General features: G+C 42.2%; 1 protein-coding gene across 4 annotated transcripts in view; it reads left to right on the forward strand.

The window, feature by feature from the left end:
- Positions 1 to 3,491: 3,491 nt before the first annotated feature.
- The window catches only part of LPAR1 (lysophosphatidic acid receptor 1), a 102,765-nt gene continuing 85,689 nt past the window's right edge, over positions 3,492 to 20,567 (forward strand). The window contains exon 1 of one of the 4 annotated variants that reach the window (XM_039544868.1): positions 3,492 to 3,629. The gene's annotated coding sequence lies outside the window, so the exon portion shown is untranslated. Of the gene's footprint in view, positions 3,630 to 3,890; positions 4,433 to 5,613; positions 5,733 to 14,316; positions 14,361 to 20,567 lie in introns of those variants that run through there. The other 3 variants (XM_039544870.1, XM_039544873.1, XM_039544872.1) reach the window with 3 other exon arrangements.

A 20,567-nucleotide genomic window follows, 5' to 3' on the forward strand; every position in this document is an offset into this window, starting at 1 on the left:
CTAGCACAGTAGAACCCTGGTCCATAACTGGGGCCCCTAGGTGCCACTGCAATACAAATAAATAAGTTATTTGACAGTAAAAGCTTATGGTAAAAAAGCCTGTACAGTGGAAATGTTTAACCTCTTTTATGTAGCATACAGAGCTGAAATAATAGCGTGTTTCTGTCAAGTCATAAAAAGGCTCTAATTTCAAATTATCCGTTGTGCAAATAAACAGAGCTGTGCAAAACCTGATCCATTTTTGGTTGCCTGGGTTATGGCCTGGATTTTTATACAGTTTTAGCAACTCCAAATTCTGCTTTGCATTTCAGATGCATGCAGACCTACACACTCTGAAATACAAACTGGAAACACAACGTTGCTGAATATTTCCTCTTCACCTTCCACTCTCAGTTGCTAAAACAATTCCATCATGGCTCAGTCCTCAACAAACACATACCCTGGGCCATGCTTTGAAAGAGGGTGGATGGATCACACCCTGCAACTGCCTTTCACACATGAACATTTACAAGGGTTGCTGAGGTCCACCTGAAAACTTGAATGCTGAGTTTCCTGACTTTTGCAAATTGATAATCTTAATGGTGCACTGAAGATACATCATCCTCATATGCTGTCTCTTCAAATGAATCACAAATAATATGGTCCCCTGTAGCTTTAAGAGGACAGTAGACTCTCCATTAGCTCTCAACTACAGTAGTAGCCCTGTAGTTGTACACCCTTTCATGTATGTAGCCACACTCTGTGAAGTAGACCCATCATCAACCCCTGGCCCTCAATTGCCACAACACCCACTCTATAAAGTTACAAGTGCTGAAAATGGGGTGAGGTGTAAGCTTTTAAATTCTTAGCGGTATGTATAGTGTAGATAATACATGAATGCAATATTGAGAAAAAAATCAGCCGGTGTCATCTTAAAATAACTTCAGTACTCCCCTCCCCAATCTAAAAACAAAGAGTGTAATTCTTCTCTGATTAACTCCAGTTGTATGAACTATTGAAACTTTGTAATGTAGTTACTCTTCCTTTACACTGATATAACTGCCAGGAGACTCAGGCCTGGAGTTTGTAATGAAATGTTGACAGAACTCCTAACGATTGGGTGTTGCTATAATACATTTTTGAACACAACAGACAAGCAGGATTCATTATTACATAGCATGTACCTCTCAAGGGTACATGGGAAAAGCTGATACTTAGAAGACAATATGCAGTGGGCTCCATTGCAACTGGTCTTTGAGAACTGTCCCAACTGACTTCACAGATTAAGAGATCCTTGCAAAATATATACAAATAATGCACAAAGGTTTAATCTGTTGATATCATAAATCCAGATTGGACTACAATTGATTTAAAAACTTTATTTTTTATTTTATTTTTGTTGTTGTTGTTGGGTAAAGAACTGGAATCCACTAGCAAGGAAGGGGATTTAGGGATTCATGAAGCCCAGAGATGCCAGGATGGAGAAAGAGAATGTTGTCATAAGACTAAATAGGTAGCATGTTTGTGAAAAGCAGGGGAAAGTTTCAGACAGGAGACTGTTGAGTTACATGAAGTAAGGCAGAGGAATGAAAGGAAAGGGAGGGAAGCAGATGAGGCTTTCATGTTGTGAAGAAGAGGAAGGGCAAGGAGATAGATGGCAAAAAAGTCTGTGGAGAAAAACTGAAGTCTTTATTAATAATCAGTGAATAGCAGGACGTCATAGGGGATTGGATTTATAAAGCAAGTGCTCCTCATCTTCAATGTAATGATAATGAAACCAGCAGCTTTTGCATGGATTTCAGGAAACTCTTCCCCTCACCAATCCCACGTGATATAGAGTCAGCCTAAGCTATAGTGCAGGAGTAGGCAACTTATGGCACGCGTGCCAAAGGCAGCACGTGAGCTGATTTTCAGTGGCACTCACACTGCCCGGGTCCTGGCCACCAGTCTGGGGGGGGGGGAGGGGGCTCTGCATTTTAATTTAATTTTAAATTAAGTTTCTTAAACATTTTAAAAACCTTATTTACTTTAAATACAACAAATAGTTTAGTTCTATATTATAGACTTATAGAAAGATACCTTCTGAAAACGTTAAAATGTATCACCGGCACGCAAAACCTTAAATTAGAGTGAATAAATGAAGACTTGGCACAGCACTTCTGAAAGGCTGCCAACCCCTGCTATAGTGTTTGCTATCCATGAAGGCTGAAATGACTGGGGTGAGAGAGAGAAATGGAAGAACTGAATGAAACCCTGAGTCCTGGGAAACTATATGCACATGTACAGGAGTGTGTGTGTGTGGGGGGGGGGGGAATGAATGGGATCTGGACAGACCACGAGACTGGGTTTAATAAATACAAGTGCTAAAAAGGAAAAGGGAGAACTGGCGAGTGAATGAGAGGAGAGGCTGCCAGCCACAGGGCACAGAGATTTGCTGAATGGGACAATCAGGGAGACATGGCGGGGAGGGGGTGTGTGGAGGCGGGGGAAGAAAATACCAACCGGGGCTAGGGGTGCAGGTGGGGCATGAGCATGGGGGTGGGGACAGCTGGAGCAGTGTGTGGGGCATGGGGCCGGGGGCAACAGGAGGGGTGTGGGTGCAGGTGGGGAATGAGCATGGGGGCAGCATGTGTGGGGCAGGTGGGAACGAGGGGCACGAGCATGGGGGCAGCAGGAGGGGCATGTTAAACAGGTGCCGAGGAGGCGCATGGGGGTGGGATGTGTGGGGCAGATGGGGAGGGGCATGCAGCCTGATATGGGGCAGCCTGAGGGGGGTGGGGGCAGATGGGGCAGGTGGGGAGGGGCATGAGGGGCAGGCTGTGAGGGGAGGGGCAACGGGGCTAGGGGGGGCAGGGAGAGGGGAGGGGCAGAGGGAGATGGGGGGCAGGGCAAGTGGTGGGAGGACGATCGCGGGGGCAGCCGGAGAGGTGTGCGAGGCGCGGGGGAGCCGGAGGGGTTGAGGGGCAGCAGGGAACGAGCGCGGGGGGCAGCCGGAGGGGTGCGGGTCAGCAGGAACGAGCGCGGGGGTGCGGGGCAGCCGGGGAGGTGCGGGGCAGGGCGCGGGGGCAGCCGGAGAGGGGTGCGGGGCAGGGCGGGGGGGCAGCCGGAGAGGGGTGCGGGGCAGGGCGCGGGGGGGGCAGCCGGAGGGGTGCGGGGCAGCAGGGAACGAGCGCGGGGGGGGGCAGCCGGAGAGGGGTGCGGGGCAGGGGGAACGAGCGCGGGGCAGCCGGAGAGGGGTGCGGGGCAGCAGGGAACGAGCGCGGGGGCAGCCGGAGGGGTGCGGGGCAGGGCGCGGGCGGGGGCAGCCGGAGAGGGGTGCGGGGGCAGCCGGGCCGCTCCCGGGGGCGGGCAGGGGGACGCCCGCGGCGGCCGGAGTGCGGGGGGGCGCTCTCCGTGCCCCCCTCGCCCCTCCCCCCGGCAGCAGGCGGCGCCCCACGGCCCCGGCGGCGGAGCCCGGCGCTCTCCGAGCCGCTGCCCCTGGCTGGCGGCTCGCGGCGGGGTGGGGGAGGAGGCGGAGGAGCCCGCCTGGGCGCGCCCCCCGCGCGGCTCTCCCGCCGCAGAGCGAGCGAGCGAGCGGGCTGTGCGCGGCGGCAGGCGGAGGGGCGCCCGCTGGCTCTGTCTGCCGGAGGGGGCGAGCTCGGCCAGTCCAGGTAACTGGGGGGCCATGCGGGGAGACTGTCCGCGTTCGCCTCTGTCCGTCCGTAATGCCCCTTTCTGCGCCCTGGCCAGCTGCTGCTTTAACCCCCGTCCCCTCCTCCCCCGGCGAGAGCTCAGCATCGGCTCCTAGCAAACCCCCTCCAGGGCTGGGCATTATCTCCCCCCCCGGCTGCGGAGCCTGTGCAAGTCCGCGATGGCTTTTGGGGGTGGTGGGGTCCCCCCCCGCTGGGGAATGAAATGCTGCTGCTGCTCAGACAGGGGCACGAAGAACTGGCAAGAGTTTCCCTGCTGCTGTTTTAAGCTGCGGACACGTCTGAGGCTTTTGAGCGACTGGGCTCCTCTTGGGTTTGTCTGAGTCCAAGTGCGATGTCGGAAATGGGGCTCGCTCCACGCAGCGCGCGGGCTGTGAAAACCTACCTGATGGCCCGTGTGTTTCCACGCGGCTGGCGCGTCGCGGTTTATATTGAGCTTTGCTCTAGGGAGTAAAGTGGCTTTTTGTCTTTAGCGTTTTCGCCAGCGTCCAGCATCACTGAACGGGTCACAGTGGTTGAGCTTTATTTTTTTTTTTCATTGCGTTGTTCCCTTCTCATGATCCCAACCACAGCTTGGCTTTTAGCTCCGACCTGCCAAAAGAAATCAAAGCGAGGGGAGGGACCTCGGTTTGAGTTGGAGGCTGGAGTTTTAGAGACTTGTTGCTCTGGAATACGGTGGTTCAAAGTTTATTTTGTGTCTTTTCTTTGATGTCCAAGAGTGAAGATATCTACTACTTCCATCTTGGCTGAGGTGGTTGATACAGGTGAGGCGCTCCAGCTCTTAATGGTTAACCCTTTCACTGCCTGGATCTCTCCTGTGCCCCCGCAGGTCTCTTACTCACGCTGCTGAGAACTTGACATACCAGATTCTACCAGCATGGTTATTCATTCATACACTCTTAAGAAATTGTGTGTATTTTCTATTTTGGTATCTCAGTCTTTGACCTGCTTAATTTATTGGTGCATGTATGTATGAATATTGACAGCATCTAACTATCACCTATTACTCTGTGTGTGTGTTATATAGTGTGTTGTCCTGTAAATAGCTTACCACTAATCATGTTTAATAGGCAATCTTGCTAGACAAGTCTTGTTCCTTCTGGACTAAGGTAATTATCCAAACAGTTAAAAATCTGCATAGAATAAGTAATGGTCATTTCTTCGATTAATGGACATTAACAGTGATGCCAGTACTGATTTACTTAGGGCTAGTACAGCTCTTCCTTGCAGTGTCCCTGGATTTCTCTATACCAGACACACACTGAAAAGTCCTACTTCAGTGGTTGCCACCCCTTTTTTCTATCAGTCACTTAAAAGAAAAGCTTGCTCAGTAGAGACCAAAACCCTATTGCCAACATTATCAACTACGGTCTGAGTATTCTAGTGGAACTTGTAAAAGGAAAGGACAAGAGGAGGGACTATAATTCAGTGAATGAAGAGCAGATGGGAATGCAGGCGTATGAACAAGTTAAGAGAAGAGTGAGCTGCAGGAAAGTTTGAAGACAAAGGAGTTGAAGTTAAACCAAAGGAGAAGAAAGAGGAGCAAGAAAGAGCGAGTAGAACCAGAGTGAAACAGGAGATGGAGAGACCTATTCTGTTCCTCTCCCTCCCATTATTTCCCCCCTTTCTACTTTTCTCCCACCTTTTGTGGTGACTTGGAAACTTCTCTGCCTGGAAATTCAATAGAAGATTCTTTTGATAGCTTTTCTATCAATATTTCTCCTCCCCAAACTCCCATTGATATGAGCTGTCTTCATCATATGCAGCTCCAGCCTTTAATCATGGGAGCCTTTCTCCTTGTTTTCTTACACCCCCTGACTTCTACAAAGATCCATGGTTTCTGTTGATTGAGAAGTAGAAACTCTTTTGATATTTTCCCCTCACTGCTATAATCTTTTAAAAGTTTGAGAAAATATGGCTTCTGAGCTTCAGTAGATGACATACCTTCTATAACTTTTTGTTTAAATTTTGGCTGGCTGTGACTTGACTTCGGTTAGACGAAACTACTGGAAAAGAAAGTGAGCGGATCTTTAGAAAGAAAGAGACTCTCTCATGCCAAGTCAGGTTTGTTACGTTGTCCCATTTGGTTTTAAATGAGTTACTAAGGTCTGAGAATCATGTTTCAATTTGGCAGTCAAAATTGCATGCCATGCAGCCTTCTACTAGCATGAGTATACTGTATCATTAAAATGAAATATTCCAGTGGTTTCAGCAACAGATTAGGTACTGACATTAGTTGGAGTCTCAATACGGAACTGGTTACTGTGATTTTATTTATACATGCACAATTATATAACCCCCTTTGATAGGTCCATACGTAAGATTTGTATTTACAGTTGAACCTCAGTTACGAACTGACAAGTCAACCACACACCTCATTTGAAACCAGAAGTACACAATCAGGCAGCTGCAGAGGACCCCTCTTCCTCCCTCCCCCCCCCCAAAAAAAGGCAAATCCGGTACATTACTGTGTTAAACGTAAACTACTAAAAAATAAAGGGAAAGCAGCATTTTTCTTCTGCATAGTAAATTTTCAAAGCTGCATTAAATCAATGTTCTGTTGTAAACTTTTGAAAGAACAGCCATAATGTTTTGTTCAGAGTTAGGAACAGCCTCCATTCCCCAGGTATTCGTAACTCTGAGGTTCTACTGTAATACAAACCTGTAAATTATATTAATGACTCAAAAGGGATCTGGTGATCTTGGGTGGTATGTATGTGGTTTTTGTTTTGTTTAGCATTTAACCAAAATAATTAAGAAAACACATTTAAATGTACTCCAGAGAGCCCTCTTTTTGAATTCTGCCATTTGATGTTGTTCACTTGTATTAAGTTTTTCATTGTTGGGGTAGTGGAAACTGGGTGCTTAACTCTTAGTTATTGACTCCCTGGAGTAATTATCAGCTATACAGAGAGAGTTACAGAAGAAAAACTTCAGGAGAAAAGTGACTAGTGACATTTCCTTTCCCCTCTACTTCAAAACACATGGCTTAAAAATGAAAAACAGCTTTTGAGCCAAAACATTTGAGAGCTACAAAACGGTTAGTAACTCAACCAGTGATCTGTGCAAGTAGGTAACAATTAACTCATGTTAAGAGCTGTGAAGAGATCTAGTCAAGATGAAAGGTTTGTCACTGGGAAGTTTTGCAGTGCATTATAAATACAAAAAAATAATTGCTTTCATGCTAAGAGATGCAAAGAGAAAATTGGACAACTGTTAAAGCATTCTCAGCACAGGGATGAAGCTTGTTGGAAAATTTATAATGCAGAGCTGAAGGAGGAATTGTTTGGAACCTAAACATAGATAGGGTTTAAATAGGGCAGACAGTAACGCAGTTGTGATGAACAGCTCAGAGTGTGTTGCTTCAGAAGGGCCTGATCATAGGGCTTGTCTACACTTACGTTTTATAGCACTCTAACTTGGTGGCTCAGGGGGGTGAAAAATCACCCCCCTGAGCGCAGCAAGTCTGAGCATTTTAAAGCGTTAGTGTCGACAGGCTCTGAGCACTGGGAGCCAATCCCCTCGTGGAGGTGGATTGCCGGGAGAGCTCTCTCCCAATGCTCGCACGCGACCACACTCACACTTCAAAACGCTTTGAAGTTTCCAGTGTAGCCATGCCCTTAATGTAACAGGGGTTTTGTGAAATCTTTCATTGAACTTAACGTGGCCGAAGTTAAATAGAAGTCTCTCGTTTAAACCAACAGAATAATATTTCTTTAAGCAGCTTCCGTCCTTGGGATTGTTTCACCATTTTGTCTCTTTCAGTTCCCAGATGTTTTGTTCATTAACTTCCAGATGTGAGATATTTCCATCAGAAATCTTAAGTGCTGGGGGTTGGGCAATGTTACGTGGTGTCACCATGCTAACTTTTTATAAAACATATTACAGTGCCCAAGCAGAAAATGCAGAAGTCTTATATGGTGACTGATTTTATGTGAATATAGCTTGCTTTCCACCCCCCCAAAATACCTTGTGTACTTTTGCATCTTAAGAAAGCATGTGTCCACTTTGCATACATACTTGATTCTGGTGGGTCAGGAACACCTAGAAGAAGCCCAAGGAATGAAATAGTTACATAGTGGGACTGGTATTTTTGAAAAACGGCAATAAGAATATAATTTGGGTCTGTCAACTTTAGCTGTCCTCTTTAGGAAATGAAAGCTGTATGTATTTTTAAGGAACACGGTCAATTAAAAAAACTTCAGACAGAAGTGCCATTTTTAACTGCAGTTGTGACAAATACCACCAAAATAAGAAATATGTAACTGAAAAAAAGTCTGGTCTTTTCAGTGTGTTTACTTTGTAGATTAACATCTTGTCCATAATCAGTTTCATTGTGCCCCCCCCCATCCCCTCCATATACAAGTTACTCTTGTTTGTGAGGATCATTTAAACAGCAACAAAGGAGAGAAAGAGACTTCTAAATATAGGAAAATGAGGTTGTAGATATTAGTAGAAACTCTTCTTTTAATTTACTAGATTTTGAATTGAAAGGGCCCCTTTAATATCAGGTTGTTATAATTTCCCTTTTGAATGAAAGTGGTTTGGGACTGACACACCCATTTTAGCTGTTGGAATTAAATGATATGAAAAAAAATTCATGTTATTTCCCAATAAATTTGCTCATGAGCTATTTTAAGTAGTAGTCAAAATACAACTTTCACCATGTGTGTTTTGCAACAGTGTGTCTGCATATGCTTTTAGGCAATGTTATATAAACATTACATTCTATAATATTGCGGTATAAGAACTGTACTGAAAATTTTCAAGTAACTGGGGAAGTACAATTTTTTTTTTAAGAAATTTTAAATGGCTTGATCCAAATGCCATGAATGTCAGTGATAACACCCCCATTGACTTCAATGGACTTTGGATCAAGTCCAAAGTTAGGATTTAGATGAGGAAGACAAGATTGCTTCCAGAAAGGACAGTAGTACTCCATAGGAAAAAACAAAAACAAAAAACAGCTGTTTGTGTTTTGAGGGATTTGGGTTTTGTTTTTCTAGGTTAATCTTTATGGTATAACTGCTTTAAAAGAAGTGGAAATATTGCCAGTACATTCTCAGTGTTTCAGTACTTGTGCTATAACAAAATGGCAACATATGAAACAGGTCCAGTATTTTGTTTTTGTTTTTTAAGTGAAGAAACAGGGAAAAGTATGAAAAATGTCTGCTCTAATATCTCCAGCCTGCTTCTTTCTCCCTTTCTGTTCCCACCCACCCTCTTCCCGGTAGCCCTAAGCCGATTAAAAGTATCCCTGAATTCCAGATTCTTGGGTATTGTTGGGTGGAAGAATACACTCTAGAATTAGAATATGTTCTAATATTTCTGAAAATGTAAATACTATTTTACACATTTGTAACCTGACCATGAAAAGTATAGTTTGTATGACAATAGTTTGTCTATATATGCTCCTTTCTCAATTGGCTTCTCCATTTTCAGACTGCCATGGCTCTGCTTTTCTGTATGGTGGAACAATATTCTTTCTAAAATCAATATGACCTATTCAGAGTTTCTGCAGAGAGAGTTTGCTCTGCACGGACCAGCTTGTTAATCATGCTGTATGTCTTGCATCCTCTTAGAAAGTCTGCCTTCGTTTTGACCTCCACAATGCAGACAATTAGAGTAGTGGGCATAAAACTGAGAGTAGTTTAGTTCAAGTGGTGTTTACTCTAGAGGAAAGAAGAATTTCTTGTTAATAAGAAAACAAATGTTCTTCTTCTACTTCTGACAGAAAAAAAAATTACCCTTAGACTTGTGTGTCTGTTCAGGTTAAAAGATCCTGGTTGGCTGGCATGTTTTACCTCTCTCTGACAGTGTGTGCAGACATCTGGTGCGGATATGATATCCATGTTGCCTCTGACTCTGTTTAGGTCAATTTGGGGATGAATGGCCTGGACAGAATCCTGCACTGGCAAATGTGGCGACACTTATTTTTAAAATTATTATCAGGGAAGTTAGATTATTTAAATTACCCCATTTCTAATGGGGAAATACAGGGCAAGGTGTGGCTAAGCATTGACCCTTGCAGTTTCATAGCCTGCGATTCTCACACAAGCGGCTATATAGGTGATCTGTTTAGTGGATATTTTGAGCAGAGAACAAGAAAATAGTTTGCAGTTGCATCGAAAAATGAGACTAAATGATATTAGCGGGAACACTGTCTGAGCTCTCTGTAGCAGTGAGAATTGAGTGGTACACTAAAGTTTTGTACCCATGTTAAGATTTGCAAACATCTTAGAACCCATCAGGCATTTGGGAATTTTTTTTTTAAGCTTGACTTACAAACTGAGACTATCTTACCCATTATTAAAAATGTGTTGGTAAAAAGTTTGCAAGTCCAGTATCATCTTTCTACTTCCATTTCTGCCATTTTTTCAGGCAAAGTTCTCTGAAGTGGTGCGGTGTTTTTTTTTGTTTTTTTTTTGGTTTGTTTTTAAGCTTACTGAAAAGGGTGCTGATGAGCTTGGTAATCACGTGGAGTGAAATACAACTAAGAGGAGGCCTATGCACCACTTAAGTCCTACTTACTCTTTATTTAAGGGACTGAAGTGCTGTATGAACCCCTCTGCAGAGGGTGAGTTTCAGACATGGTTTAATAAATATGTTAATTTCTTTGTGTGCTAGAAAATATCTTATACTATATTACTCAGAGGAGCAAGCAAAAAAAAGGTGGGATTGAAATAAAAATCAAGGCCATTCTGCATAACACATTGGAGATTTAAGGGAATGGTAAAATTTGACAAAGGGAACCCATGCTATTTTCCATTTTTAAGTGTTTTTCTGTCATTCTTTTAGGGAGGACATGTAAAATAATGTGTTGGCAACCTGTCCTAAGGTAGCAGTAAGCAAAGACTTCGCCATTTGAAGATGGCTGGCTCTTGTTTGGTTTAAAAAAAAGACTATGGCTATATTTTTATTATGGAGATGTTGGTTATAAGCTCATAGTTAAGTGAGTTTTGCACTTAGAGATTCAGTCCTCACTTTATATGTTGACTAGGGCTGTCAATTAATCGCAGTTAACTCAAGTGATTAACTCAAAAAAATTAATCGCAATTAATTGCAGTTTTAATTGCACTGTTAAACAATAGAATACCAATTGAAATTTATTAAATATTTTGGATGTCTTTCTACATTTTCAAATATATTGATTTCAATTACAACACAGAATATAAGGTGTACAGTGCTCACTTTATATTACTTTTGATTACAAATAGTTGCTTTGTAAAAATGGAAACAAAAGAAATAGTATCTTTCAATTCACATCATACAAATACTGCAGTGTTAGGTCTTTATTGTGAAAGTGCAATTTACAAATGTAGATTTTTTTTGTTACATAACTGCACTCAATAACAAAACAATGTAAAACTTTAGAGCCTACAAGTCCACTCAGTCCTACTTCTTGTTCAGTCAATCATTAAGACAAACAAGTTTTCTTACCTTTACGGGAGATAATGCTGCTTGCTGCTTATTTACAATGTCACCTGAAAGTGAGACTTTTGTAGCTGGCATTGCAAGGTATCAACAAGAAGTAGGACTGAGTAGGCTCGTAGGCTCTAACATTTTACATTGTTTTATTTTTGAATGCAGTTTTTTTATGTAATTCTACATTTGTAAGTTCAATTAATCATGATTCATTTTATTAATTGTGCCATTAATCGTGATTAATTTTCTTAATCGCTTGACAGCCCTAATATAGACCTATGCATTATAACTTCTTACTAGATATTGGTGGCTATTTAATATTACTGAGCTTAACACAAATATCAATGGTAGAAATAAGTAACCTGTACCTGAAGTCCCTGGTTGATACTGCATAGCTCACTTTGACTGCTCTTTTTATTTGGGGGTGTGCATGTGGGATGAGAGGGAACCAGTATGCTCATCCTCCTATTGCAGAAAGATATGGGCATAACATGTCTTGCTTCTTTGTTTGACGTTGTCCTGTCTGTTATCATGGGGTATCTGTAGGGCCCTACCAAATTTACAGCAATGAAAAACGTGTCACGAACTGTGAAATCTGGTCTTTTGTGTGCTTTTATCCTATCCTACACCGATTTCACAGGCATACCAGAGGTTCTCAAATTGGGGAATTGCAGGGGGGTTGCAAGGTTATTTTAGGAGGTATTATGATACTGTGCCACCCTTCTGCACTGCCTTCAGAGCTGGGTGGCTGGAGAGTGGCGGGTGTTGGCGGGGCGCCCAGCTCTGAAGGCAGTGCTCTGCCAGCAGCAGTGCAGAACGAAGGGTGGCAATGCCATACCATGCCACCCTTACTTCTGTGCTGCTGCTGGCGGCAGCTCGTCCTCCAGAGATGGGCTCCCAGCCAGCAGCTGCTGCTCTCCAGCTGCCCAACTCTGAAAGCAGCACTGCCATCTGCATCAGTGCAGAACTAAGGGTACAGTATCACAACCCTTCCTCCCCATCCCCACAACTCCTTTTTGGATCAGGACCCCTACAATTGCAACACCATGAAATCTCATTTAAATAGCTGAAATCATGAAATTTGCTATTTTTAAAATCCTAGGGCTGTGAATTTGGTAGGACCCTTAGGTATCAATAAAGGTTCCACATGAATTTCAGTTGATCTATCATGTAGAATACCTTGCAGTTGAATTGGTTATTGGTGCTGGCAAAGTAATCTTGAATTGCCTTGCCGAAGTTTGACTTTGAGCTGAGGTTTAGTGGTGATACTTTTGTTACATTGTTTGACGTATATCCATTTTTTCCTTTCCCTCCAGAAGGAGTATTGTATTAGACTACAAATATTAATTATTTAAATCAGTGGTGCAGAAGAATGCAAAGGCCTGCAAATTTCAGGTCTAGCTGCATAGCTGGGAATTTTAGAAGGGCTGAGGGATTGATCTTGGCAGTTGAATCTCCGTATATATAACTGTTACTGCTACATTCAGCCAGCAGTGCCGGCACATCAACAAATTGTCTCATGGATACACTTTGTGGTAATGAAAAGCAAAACGGTATTTCAGTTTGCATCAGCTAAGTTTTCTTGGGACATAACTTTTTAAAATTGTGATTCTATTTTACCAATTATATCAGTGTCCATTATTCAGGTCAGGAGTGGTCAACATGATTTTTTTATTTGTATCTTCCTAGACCAGTGGGACTCCTCTTTTGACAGTCTGGATAGTAGAACAGAGAGGTAAATTATATGAGCTGGGATTTTCTTGGGTAATTTGTGGTTCTCATACAACACAGGCATTGGGACAGGTAGGAGTTGAGTGATTCATTAGAGAGATTAGGTGTGGTTTTTACAATGTGTAAGTAGTTGTGAGATGAGCTGTGTTAAATGGAAGGGGTGTTGCTTTGATGTGGTAAGGAAGCTGTAATGCAGGATGTAAATGGACAATTTGGTTACATTGCCTGGGGTCATGTTTATTACTTTAAACTTAATAGCATTTTGCAGCATTTACTTGATCGTTCTACACTTCATGTTAATTACTAGAGTATAAAAGATTTTGCATGACAGGTTATGGGGATAAGCAACAGGTCAGAATAGCATCAGAATCAAAATAACATACGACTAATTTGAGAATTGCCTCTCCTCTTGTGTGAGTAGCTGTTCCAAAAAGCTATCACTCAAGTTACCAGTTCAGAACAACTTTCAACTATAATTAACGTGGACTAGATTTCTAATGTATGCCTCCCCCCCGCAATATTTCATTGACACTCAATGAAAGATGAACCTTGTTCTTCAAACTAGTCCTTTTCATTGTCAATTAATCCACTATCGTTTAAACAAAACAAAATACAACTTAACTATTGGAGGTGCAAATACCACTGATTCAGTCAGATCAAATGAACATTTTTGTTTGTTGTATTGCTAGTCAGATGTAAAAGTGAAAAAAAAGAACCAGCAGGAAAACAAGAGGGGATTAAAAAAAGAAAAAAACAAATGACACAAACCATATTGGAAGAAGGCAACACAAACTGTTCAACACATGAGATTGTGATTTGACTACATGGACTATTCCCTGAAAGATGTAGTATAACTAATATGTACATTGATCTTTTGGATAACTTAAAGGTTTGTTTGCAGGTTTTGACGGACACCAGATTGTACAGCTTTGCCAGTGTAGCTAAAACTCCAATTAAGATTTTTTTACAAAATGCATGGATAGTGTTCTGTAATGAAATGCAAATCCTACAGTCTGATTGAAGGGAGTCATTTTTGTCCATGGTTGCCTGGTAACTTAAAATAAAAACTTGTAGTTTTGTATAAAAGCCAATAAAGACAGAAAAATGCAGCATCATGTTGTGCTGCTTCCAGAATCTGCAACAGTTTCTGGCACTTTTAGAAAGCTGCTCATACTTCCAAAATAAACTGTTAAAAACATATCACAATGGCTGATATCTACTGATGGACTCTGGATTTGAAGGAACATGGAGTGGGTGGGGAGGGGATGGAAATTTTCGTCATAGTCACCATGGATAGCTCATTGAAGATAGGTCTGCAGCATAAATTAAACCCCCAGTCTTGCAAGCTCTTAGGGTACGTACATACTACCCGCCGGATCGGCAGGTAGTAATCGATCTATTGGGGATTGATTTACCGTGTCTCATCTAGAATTAATAAATCCCCGAATCGATGCCCGTACTCCACCTCGGCAGGAGGAGTAAGCGGAGTTGACGGGGGAGCCGCGGCGGTCAACTTGTCGCCGTGAGGATGGCCAGGTAAGGCGAACTAAGATACTTGCATCCTAAATAATGGCACAATTGCGCAAAGTCTTCAGTTGCCTATCTTAGATCAATTCCCCCCCCCCCCCCGCCCCAGTGTAGACCAGCCCTTAGGCTATGTCTACACTACACAGCTTTTAGCAACACAGTCATGCTGCTAAAAGGCACGCGGTGTAGCTGCTGTTTGTTGGCGGGAGAGCGCTGTTCACACTTGCACTGGTCCTCTACAAAACTTTTGTCTTTCGGGAGAGTGAAAGACAAAAGTTTTGTCGTTCAGTTGCCAGTGAAGCCATAGCCTCAAACAAGTGTGCAACTTTGCTCATGCAGGTAACACCCCACCCAGCCCCCTGATTGACTTCAGTGTGAATACTTGTGAGACTAAAGTAACTAAGTTGCTTAAGTGTTTGCAAGACTATGGCCATGGAAAAATTGATCAGTTACTACTTTTTACCCTGACCCATAATCTGAAAACAAGAAGTCATGCAATGCAATTTAAAGAGTAGTACGTTTAGAATAAATGAAATAATACTATTCACAACATTGTCAACCTGTAGAATTCACTGGAAAAAATGTCAAACTTTTAGCTACAGTTTTTGGGTCTAAATGCACTAGAGAATTATTACCATTAGCAATATTTATTTCTATGCAGTGTTAAGACAACAGAAGGCAAACAAATCCCCTACTTCAAGGTGTAAAATGTTCACACATAGGGAGAGTGGGAAGAGATCAGGAAGTTCTTTCCCTTACCCAACATTTCTCAGCATGAGAAGCAGCAAGACCTGGCATGTATAATAGTGTATATGAAGTTTGCAAACTCTTAATCTAACCTTTCAAAGAAAAATAGAAGGTGAAAAAAAAATCATGCTTCTTTCATAGGTTAGAGGCTCTTTTTCTTAATTGAACAATTAACTGACATTCTTTTGAAGCCAATTTGCATTTAAACATTCAAATTATATCCTTTTCATTAGATATCTACATCTGCATGATAAAAGAATATCACAATTCTCTAAACAACCTGCGGGGGAGGAGTGCACAGTTAAAGCAAATACACCTTTCTCCTTCCACATCCACAGAACAGCTGCTCAATCTGCAGGCAGAATAAACTACCACAAAATACAATAATCTGGATTTGCTGAAGTCAAGGAAGTCCAGAATTAAAACTAGCCAAATCCCAAATTACAAATGTAACATCTGAATATAGATTTACATGGATCCTGACCATGGTGTGCAAAAAGGAGTTTAATTAGTGTTATCTTAAATAGACATCTGCTATAGCTGTACATTGAAGACTGTCAAGACCTTTTTTTAATGGGTTTCAGGCTGACACTACTGCAGACACATCAGCCTCTCAAAACAAACTGGAAATACAAAAATACTTTCTGGTGTAGTATTACTTTAACATTTTCATTGGTCCAGTTAATTGCTTATTTAATGAACTCTACACTACTGTATTTTGTGTAGTTAGGCCGGCTAAAGTTTGGCAACAATTGACAATAAAGAAGAATTATCTTAATAGCCTGGTTTAAATTCTCTATTCTCATGTCCCTCCCTCCACCCAAGGCCGCAAACAAACTTATCTGATGAACAGAAGCGACACAGAAAGAAGATCATACCTTTGATCTTTGGCACAATACAAGGCCAGCAAACCAAGTGGCCCAGAACAACCAAAATCCCAAGGCTGACAAATTAAAATTTTCATTGCTTTCAGTTCATCTCACATGCTGCTGATGGGCACTAATAAGTCCTTGGTATAGTACCAGACTGAAAATCAAGACTAACGTTAGTTGCTGACATTAGTTTCTTCTTTTTAAAGATCAAAAGCAGACTAAAGGGGATGGTTTCCCCTCCCCCCTCCCCTCCCACCCCTCCGCCACACACTTTGCTTTCCTCAATTTCTTCAATGCCACAACTCAGCCAGTTGTGCCCCATTCTTCATTTTTGAGGATTACATATAGCGGATTAAGTGTGGGCTCTCTCAAAAGTGTTAAAGAAGCTGCAATTGCCAACAACATTTACTAGAAAGCTGAAACAGGAGGCCAGTTTTCATTTTTATTCTCAGGAAGGCCATGCTGGTCATTCAGTACATTCAGAATTTTTAAATGTGGATCAGTTCCAAAGCTTGTCCTGGAAAGAGGTTACATGTATTTCTTTAATTTTAATTCTCAGTTCAGTAAGTGATGTTTGGAAACAAGTTACCACATGCTGAAGACTTTGCGCAATTGTGCCATTATTTAGGATGCAACAACAACAAAAAGATAACTTTTTTTTTTTTAGCATACACCCAACCGAGCAATCTTAGTTCTCCGATAAACCAACTTTAAAATTCCCTAGTAATCCACAGACTGGACAGAAGTGGCAAGCATTCTGATCGGAAAGTTTAGAAGATGTTCTCCCTGGAATTCAAAACAATAAGTCTGACAGAAAATTGGAGGGACGCAGTCATCTTTAAAAGCAACACTATGTGTAACACTAGAACTCTCTAGTTGACAGCACCACCCATGTAGCTGATTTGGCTGTTTCCTAGTATAGTCAATAAGTTCTCTCTTGTTTGCATGGGTCCTTCACACAGCAAGAGAGGAGGGGAAAACATTTTAAAGGGTAAGGAAGTGTAAAATGATTTAAAAAAAATCAGGGAGATTCAGGGGCAACTACTGTAACTGTTTTTAACTCTCTAAAAATATTTGACATGGCAGTTACCTCAAGCTCTCCCCGTGGGATTTAGTAAACATTTGCATGAATAGAGAGATACACATGCGCACACTTCAGAATGATGTCATGATAGTTCTCAACTAAAGCGTAAATGTAAAGCGCTATAGGGAAACCAGTAAAACATATTTTTTTCATTGTGAAGATACAGTCAGAGTGCAAAGGAGTCCTAGGGATCCAGAGAACAAAAGGAAAATTAAACTCGCCTCAGACAGTTGGTTTTGGAACCACTGCACCCACGCTGATCCCTCTGTGACTTTAATAGGGTGCTGCACAGGAGACTGGGGTCTAAATTAATAAATACCTCTTATTCCTGAAACAAAAGCTTTTTGTTTGCTTGCTTTGAGGTATTCAGAAAGGAACATACACGCATACCATTGCCTTCAGACTTATCGGACAATAGCCATAGTCGCCCGGTACTTGTTGCATGAAATGCCCTAAACAAAGTTAGTGCTGCATCCCACTTGGCTGTAGTTCCCAAACAACTTTGATTCTGGTGATGCTTACAACCAACCAAGTAATGTGTTCTACCAAGTGGGAAAAGACTAGCCCTGTAACTAAGTAAAGCCCTCTCCTACTCCCTCACATGTGCACAATTATCTATACCTGCAAACCAGCCTACCACCAAAAGTTAGGGGTGCAGGCTTCCAGATCAGTCCACAGTTGGTATGGGACTGATCAAATTCAAGTCCCGCAACTCACCTCCTTCCTTTTAACTGCTGGAAGGGAAGCAGGAACTTTCTGTCCATCCATTCCCCTTCACTGACTGCTTCTTCAGAGCTATTCACTGGCACCTTCACTAAAACTGACTCACAATTCTGCCAATCACATTCAGACCCTTCTTTGCTTGTTTTTCTTGTGAACATCTTGTTGACCACTTTTTGTTCACATGAAAATTTGGGGAAAGATTTTAGGCATGCAAATACGTGTACAAATAGGCATATTCATAGCAGAAGTCCTCATTCCGACACTTTTTATTTTAAAACCATTTATTTACTGTTAGAGATATAAATAACATGCACACAATTACTGTCTGTGCATGTGATAAAAGAAAATTAGTTGTAAAGTTTCCTAGATAGGCAACTGATAGGCCTGGTTTATACTGCTCCTCTCGCTCCTTCACTTAAGAAAGAGCCCAGCTACTTTTAAATTTGGAGTGGACGTACATAGCCAAATATAATCTATCTTATACAAAATAGAACAGGTAAAATACTTAATTGTCCTAAAGAAATCACAAGCCTCTTCATTTCTGCTATATCTCTTCCCCTAAACTGTACCTCCCAGGGGGGGTTCAATGGCCCTGCTATTTGCAGTGGCTGGATCACCCAGGCATGGGACAAAAACCAGACTGTCATTAAAATGACCAAACAGCAAATTGAGATATTTCTTTGAACAGTTTGCAAAAACCAGTTAGCTCAAAATAGGGCTCTGAAAGACTATTCACCATTTACAAGTATTTCTATTGCAGTAGTATTCAGAGGACTGAATCCAGGGCTCATGGTTGGTAGTGCTAAGCACTCCAAACAGCAAGAGACAGCCTGTGCACCAAGAAGCTCACAAACGTAACACAATGAACAAACTAATTTTAAGAAAAAAAATCACATCCAGTTTATGGACTGTTCACAAGAGAAAAGAAAATGCTCAGACAATCATAGAATCACAGAATATCAGGGTTGGAAGGGACCTCAGTCCAACCCCCTGCTCAAAGCAGGACCAATCCCCAACTAAATCATCCCAGCCAGGGCTTTGTCAAGCCTGACCTTAAAAACCTCTAAGGAAGGAGATTCCACCACCTCCCTACGTAACCCATTCCAGTGCTTCACCACCCTCCTAGTGCAATAGTTTTTCCTAATATCCAACCTAAACCTCCCCCACTGCAACTTGAGACCATTACTCCTTGTTCTGTAATCTGGTACCACTGAGAACAGTCTAGATCCATCCTCTTTGGAACCCTTTCAGGTAGTTGAAAGCAGCTATCAAATCCCTCCTCATTCTTCTCTTCTGCAGACTAAACAATCCCAGTTCCCTCAGCCTCTCCTCATAAGTCATGTGCTCCAGTCCCCTAATCATTTTTGTTGCCCTCCGCTGGACTCTTTCTAATTTTTCCACATCCTTCTCATAGTGTGGGGCCCAAAACTATATCAAAAGTTTTGCTAAAGTCAAGGAATAACACATCCACTGCTTTCCCCTCATCCACAGACCCAGTTATCTCATCATAGAAGGCAATTAGGTTAGTCAGGCATGACTTGCCCTTGGTGAATCCATGCTGACTGTTCCTGATCACTTTCCTCTCCTCTAAGTGCTTCAGAATTGATTCCTGGAGGACCTGCTCCATGATTTTTCCAGGGACTGAGGTGAGGCTGGCTTCTCCGGATTCTCCTCCTTCCCATTTTTAAAGATGGGCACTGCGCTAGCCTTTTTCCAGTCATCCGGGACCTCCCCCGATCGCCATGAGCTTTCAAAGACAAGTAAACTTCCAAACTGATATTTACACAAGCTCAGCTCAAAGATTTTCTAAGCAGCAGAATGCAACTAAGGTGCCTGCTCTCTGTTTCACAGCATCCCTCAGAATCCTCAATAGCAACATTGAAACTGACCAAATGTTTGTTAGAGAGACAAGGTGGGTACAGTAGTATCTTTTGTTGGACCAACTTCTGATGTTGCTCAAAAGTTTCTCTCTTTCAACAACAGAAGTTTTACTACCTCATCCATCTGGTTTCTCTAACATCTTGGGACCAACATGCCTACAACACCGCAAACACATTTTTTTTTAGCCTCCAAACATGAACTAGTGCAGCACTGTGTTTTCTGTGGCAGCATACACATCCAGCATTTCTGAAGCTGCTTGGGAAGAGCTCCAAGCATTAGCAAATGTACTAGAGCAGTGTGCAGACTTTGAAGACCACTTTATACATCTAAACCAGTGCAATACTAATTTTTTTAAATGAAAGATGAAGATATTCTGGCCATTCAAATAAAGTCTCCTATTCTCCACTGCTAAATGAGCAAGGGCAGTTCGATCTCATTCTTCCCATCCTGAACTTTACATCTGATGGATAAACTAAACTCCCCAATTGAAGAAAGGGTCATTCGTCATATGAAGTTAAGACATCTGACCTCTTCCTTAACTGAAAGCAAGGTTTGCCTGAACAGTCATTGTACAACCCTGAGCACAATGGGGTCCTTTGTCTGTAACCGGGGCTCCTAAGTACTACCACAATACGACAGTTACTAACAAGATCTAGCCTCTTTAGATCCCATTGCCAAACATACTGTAACCTGGACACTCTTCATATATATCTAGAAAGCCTGTAAATTACACCACATCAATACCTTTTTAAGAAGCTCACAATCAAACTCTTCAGTGTCACAGAACAAGCGTCTCTGAAATTTGCATTCACTGTGTGTAAACAATCAAAAACTGGCTAAAGCACAGGGAAAAAAATAGGGATAAATGGCCAATTCTCATCATAGCAAAAGGGTAACAGCCAGATGCCT

This window comes from Mauremys reevesii, linkage group 6, assembly GCF_016161935.1.
Source record: "Mauremys reevesii isolate NIE-2019 linkage group 6, ASM1616193v1, whole genome shotgun sequence".
Classification (NCBI taxonomy): Eukaryota; Metazoa; Chordata; order Testudines; family Geoemydidae; genus Mauremys; species Mauremys reevesii.